We start from the raw sequence: 6977 nt of genomic DNA on the forward strand, positions 1-6977 counted from the left end.
GATTCCAGTACATTATATTGATGATTTAAAAGATATTTTATTTAGACATCAAGTTCTCAAAACGTCCTGATAATCAAAATCAAAATTATTATTTTTTTGTAAATGTCGAGCAGCTTTGCTGCTGTTATTTTTTATTTTTTTTCCTGTTAATTAAATTCACTTTCTTTAGTCATTTCTATTTCATATTAAAAAGTATTAGAATGAACAAATAAGTCGTGGCCAATAATAGTTATTACTTCGATCGAATTGAACTTGGGAAGAAGAAGATAAACAGATACGGGTTATATATATATATATATATATATATATATATATATATATATATATATATATATATATATATATATATATATATATATATATATATATATATATATATAGATTAAAATAGAAAAACAGAAACAGAGCATTGGTTTGTGGTGTTTGTGTTAAGCGGGAGGTCACGGGTTCGTGTCCCGTCTTGGGTATTTTTTATAGAAAAGCTTTTCAAGGTAGTTCTCTTTATCAAACTTTTATTTTAATTATTATTGTTATTATTATTAGCATTATAATTATTATCATTATTAATATTATGATTTTAACTATTATTATTAATAATAAAAGTTACCAAGTATTATTAACATAATTAAAATTAAAATTAAAATTAAAATTAAAATTAAAATTAAAATTAAAATTAAAATTACTATTATTGTATTACTACTAAAATTATTATTACTAATATTATTAGTAAGTATTATTATTAATATTATCATTAGTATTATTAAAAGTATTACAAATTTTATCATTTTAAAGTATTATTATTATTATCATTATGATTAACAGTATTACCATTATTATTAGTACTAGTATCATTTTAAAAGTATTCTTATTAATGATATCATTATTATTATTACTTATATGATTATTCTTATTATTAAGTATTATTTTTATTAACATTTTTATCTTAACAATAATATTAAAACTTTCATTTTTAAATTATTATTATTACTATTATTTTTATTATTATTGTTAATTGTTATTACAAAATAATACGATCCTTTATACAATATCATTATTAAAGTCATTTTATCAAACAAATACTTATACATAGAACATATATATATATATATATATGAAACAAATAAAATAATATTATTCGATTACGAGTATATGTGTTAATATATATATACTTGATATAGGTTCGTGAATCCAAGGACAACCCTACATTTGTTCAGTGCCATTATACGCATAATTACTACAAACTATCGTATCGTATCGTGAGTTTTCATAGCTCCCTTTTTATCTAGATTTTTGGGCTGAGAATACATGCGCAACTTTTATAACTGTTTTACATGTTAGACACAACTACTCAAACTTTTATGCTGAATACGTGCTTTGTCATGCTAAATCACTGCCGTAATATCGTTAATTTCTTGGTGAACGCAAACTTAGTTATTATGAATAGCGCTATTAAGAGTAACGTCTCTAATCATTTGACCTCTGGTCTTTGGTTACATAATAATGATTCAAACTGACACTGACTGCTCAAGGTGTCTCAGGGTAAAATTCTGTTTAGTCACGATATTACAAACTACAGTAACTCTTTTTAGATTGATATGATGGGTATCAATCAACTTTAAACTGAAATCTTGTGATCTAATGCTATACTGAACTATTGATTTATGATAAACCTATGAACTCACTCAACCTAGTGTTGACTTTTTAAGCATGTTTATTCTCAGGTACTTAAATATTGCTTCCGCTGTATATCTGCTGCTTTGATAATGATTGCTTGCTACGCTTGGAGTCTTCATTACATATCATATCAATTAAAGACATTTAATGCTCTAAATACAATGTAATCTATTTATCTTCCGCTGCAAAACTCAATAAAATGTCTCATATAGAGTCGTTCTCGTTTATACAACTGTGATTTGATATAATTAGTCACAAATACCCCAGGCTCTATTTGGGGGTGGGACATCTAATCTATAATGCTCGTGAATAAAGTTTTTTTAAAAAAACGAAAAGAAATTTTTTTTTCCCCCTTCCCCCAAAAAAGTGCTTCCCTCTTGATTATGACCCGATATATATATAGGGGCAGGATCAATGGGGAAGTAACCAATCGGGGGGAAGCAATTTTTTTTTTTTTTTTTTGTAAGACCCTGTTTCAGTTTTAGTCCTGTTCAGTGAAGTGGGACGCCGTCCAAAATGGGGGACGTCGTCCAGTAAAGATGGACTGGACGCCGTCCAGGAATCTGGACGCCGTCCAGATGAACTGACGGGCCAGCTGTTGTAATTTGATTTAATGAGGGGTATTATGGTATTTTCACTTGAGGGTCAGTTTTGGAGCCACAAAACTGATCCATGGCCTATCTTATCCTCATTTCACCTCTTTTCCTTCACACACTTGCATCTAGAGAGAGAAAGAGTTTAGAGAGAGAGAGTGGTTGATTTGGAGAAGAAGGAGTTGGATTCTCACTAAAGCTCGGGTATTAAAGTTGTTCATCTCGTTCACGGCTATGTTGTGGTAGTATTGGTAAGTTCAAACTCCGAATTTCATTTGTTAGATTTAATATTCAAGTTAGGGTTTGAGCTTGATTAGTTGTGAAACCCTTTTTGATGATGAAGTGAGTTTATGGTGACTAGTTATTGTGGTCACTTAGGGGGTTTTGGGTTGGTTGACGATTTGCCCATGATTAGGCTTTGATAATGGGTATAATCACTAGTGTTAGTGATTATGGAAGTGTTAGAACCTATTTGGGGGTATTTGGTTGACTAATTTTGAAATAGGTCAAAATTAGGGTTTGGTGTCAATTTGGGCAAGACGAGTGTTTAACACTTGTGTTTGAGTTTAATTAGCGTATTAAGACCATTTTCACTTGTGTTAGTGATTATTGGTTAGTTTGGGCGTGGTTTGTGCTTGAAAGTGCATTTGGGTCGAAATTGCACTAAGTATCAATTGGGTTGGTTTGTAAATCCACCCTAATTGTTTTGTTTGTATTGTGATAATGGAATAGGTACTTTCCATTGACGTGTTGCGGAATTGTTCGGTTGCATTCATCAAGACGATAAGGTGAGTGTTAATATCCTATATGCATATGTATGTGTTGGATGGGTGCGGGTCGGGTGAAGTGGTTCTCAGTTATAGAACTCACTTCATATATAGGTGGATTTGATGGGCTTGTATAATAAGTCCAATTGGCACGGTTGTGCATTTTACTTGACCACCTTTGGCGAGGTGCACACTTGTGTGTACTTTATCACATGGACTTGTGATGTGGTGTTATATAATTCCGATGTAGTGGGATTGATGTTGAGTTACAGTTGAGTAACCTAAATGATGTGGGTTTTGATGAGGTAGCGAATTTCGGGTAGTGCGGATTCATGATGACTTGGGTTGTTCGGTCATCTTATTGATGAGGTAGTGAATCTCGGGTAGTACGAATTCACTAAGGCACGGGTAGTTCGGCCAACCTCGGTTGTTGAAGTGGTGAAGGAAGTGAATCTCGGGTTGTGCGAATTCACTAAGGCTCGGGTTGTTCGACCAACCTTCATGGGTTTAAGGTTAGGGGGGTTAACCTTGTTGTATTATCGATTGTATTTTGTATATGCGTATATATATACTTATTGTATGTTGTAGCTAATCTTACGGATTTGGCCTGGTGGTACGTTAGGTATAACATGTGACGACCCGGAAATTTCCAACCAAATTTAAACTTAATTCTAATATAAACTCGACACGATAAGGAAAGTCTGTAATATTGAGTCTTAAAATTTTGGAACTGTTTACATTGATCCATTTAACCTTTGACTATTTTCAACGATTCACGAACCTTTAATTGTAAATAGAAATGTAAATATAAATAATTACATATGTAAATAATTATATTGAATATATCAATGAACCATTATGTAATTTAGTTACTATGAAAGATAACTTTAAATAAGTAAAACTAAAACTTATTACTTTAAATATATAGAGCATATTGGATATAAATGGTTTCAAACATAATTTGTCAACATTATCAAAAGTATTAAAAGTATAATGTTATACTTTGAATATAATTGTTTAATATATATAATAAGTTAACTAATTAATATTTAAAACATAAATTGTATATATAGTAGTATATATATATATATATATATATATATATATATATATATATATATATGAATTATTATTAAATTGTAATATATATATATATATATATATATATATATATATATATATATATATATATATATATATATATATATATTAAATATTCAATAAATGTTATCAAATAATACATGATATGATAATATTACATCATTAATAAAATGTAATATATTAAATGTAAGTTAAACATATGATTGTTATACTAATATTATTATTACTTCCATTATTATTATTACTATTAATAATATCAATATGAATGTTAAAAATCAGTATTTGTCATATTATTATAGATAATATAAGGAAGTCGATACATATAATTTGTTATGATATTATTGTTATTATTGTTAATATCATTATTATATTATAATGAGTAAATTTTTGATTAAGATTATTGTTATTATTATTATTTTGTATTTACCATTATCATTAAAATCATTATTATCAATAGGAATGTTAATAAAAAAAATAATACAATTTGTCATTATTATAAATTATTATTACTATCAGGATAATTATCATTAGAAACATTAACAGTATTAATACTTTTATGATATTACAACTCTATTATTTATATTTATAAATTATTAATATTATATATATATATATATATATATATATATATATATATATATATATATATATATATATATATATATATATATATATATTAATAATATAGATTTTGTAAAAATTGTTATAAGACTTTATCTGAGTTTGATTCCTTTGTTATATATCGACTCCAGCTCTCAGACAGGATCCAAACTTTATTACCAATCGAATTCCAAGTTTTGAACTTATCTGATTCTGTTAGGAGTCCTTTTCATCTTTAATTTTTTTTTATTTTTTTTATCTAATACGTAGTGATTGTACTTCCTGTCTGATATTGTTACGAGTCTTAATCCAACCCCATTACAAACAAATTAGGAACTATTATAAGTAGTACTATCCACTCAATGACTCGGGAAAAATCAATTATCACAATAATTCGAAAAAAAAAAAAATAGATACACATATGTCGACCTCTGTTCTTAACCATTTTTCCAATACATTGAGTTCGAGCTCAATTTAAGAATCCTTTAATGCAATTCTGTTGTAAACCTTTCATTTAAACTATTTGTACAATTTCGAACTTCAATTTTTCCTATTGAGCTTTAATTTTAGAGTCAAAGTTTGATTTCAAAAAGTCAACAAATGTGTTCATAGAAAAATTTGTATTTGTTTTGATATTTCAATTCAAATTGATGATCCAGAAAGTTTCTAGGAACGTTTTACCACCTATTTCATGTTATAAGTTTTTTCTAAAACAAGCTAGAAATCGAAGTTTGATCTTGAGTTCATACCATTTCTTTTAAGGTCTGTATTAGTTTAAATTTATTTCATTCTTTGATTTTGATCAATTAAATAAATTATTTGCCTTTAAGTGTCATTTACATGTTTTAAAACGAACGTGATTTATCTGTTATGATTCCAAATTATTTGATATTGATAATGGCGTTCATCGTGTTCATGAGCTGCTACTGCAATTATATATATATATATATATATATATATATATATATATATATATATATATATATATATATTTTTTTTTTTTTTGATTATTCCCAACCACATTCTTATAAACGTTTCTGTTTCATTTATAAATTCCAAAACAAATAAATAAACTCTCTGCTATGTGTATTGGATTCCTAGACGATTTTATTTCATGAAGAAGATGATAACAGAAATAAATGGGTTAAGTATTTTTAGAAACGGATATAAGCAGAAAAACAGTATAGCGTGGATGGTTTGGGTGTTGGGTCAGTTAACGAGAGGTCGAGGGTTCGAGCCCAGGCATGGGCTGTTTTTTTTGGCAAAGCATTTCTTTGAGGTTGTCTTTATGTATTTACTTATTATTATTATTATTATTATTATTACTTATTAATACTAAGTATTATTATTATTATTATTATTAATATGATTATTATTATTATTGTTATGATTATTATTGTTATTGTTATTAATATTAGTATTATAATTATTATTGTCATTAATATTACAAATATAAGAAGTAATTATCAATTATTATTATTACTAGATATTAGTAATATTATGATTAGTATTATTATCATTTTACTATTATGTAACATCATTAAGCATTATTAATGTTATTATTAGTATTCTTAATATCAATATAAGTAGTATTATGATTAGGATTATTATTACTATGATTATGAAAATAAAGATTTTAAAAATAAGCATACGGTTTTCAAGAAAATTATAAATGAAATATCATTATTATTATCATTATTATTATCACTATTATCATTATTGTAAATATTATTATTATTAGTATTAGAATCATTTTATTAGAATTATTATTACTAGTAACATAAGCATTATTATAAATATTATCATTATTATCATTTTTTATTAAAATTAGTATTAGTTTACTATCATTAAAATTATCAATATTATTATTATCAGCATTATCTATATTAATATTTTTAAAATAATTATGATTACTAAAATAAAAGTTTTAATGACGTATTTAAAATTATAAGTATGAAAATAAAGATTATATATATATAAATATATTATGTAGACATAACTTAACTATATTAACATTTATATATATAACATGAAAATATATAAATAAATAATTAACTTATAACTTATTAAATATATAAAAAAAATCATCAATAATAATAACATATATATTTGTTCGATTACAATTACGTGTGTTAATATATATACAAATGATATAGGTTCGTGAATCCGAGGCCAACCCTGCATTGTTCAGTTGTTCAATGCCGTCATATGTATTTTTACTACAAAATACAGTATTGTGAGT

The sequence above is a fragment of the Rutidosis leptorrhynchoides genome, chromosome 9 (assembly GCF_046630445.1).
Source record: "Rutidosis leptorrhynchoides isolate AG116_Rl617_1_P2 chromosome 9, CSIRO_AGI_Rlap_v1, whole genome shotgun sequence".
Classification (NCBI taxonomy): domain Eukaryota; kingdom Viridiplantae; phylum Streptophyta; class Magnoliopsida; order Asterales; family Asteraceae; genus Rutidosis; species Rutidosis leptorrhynchoides.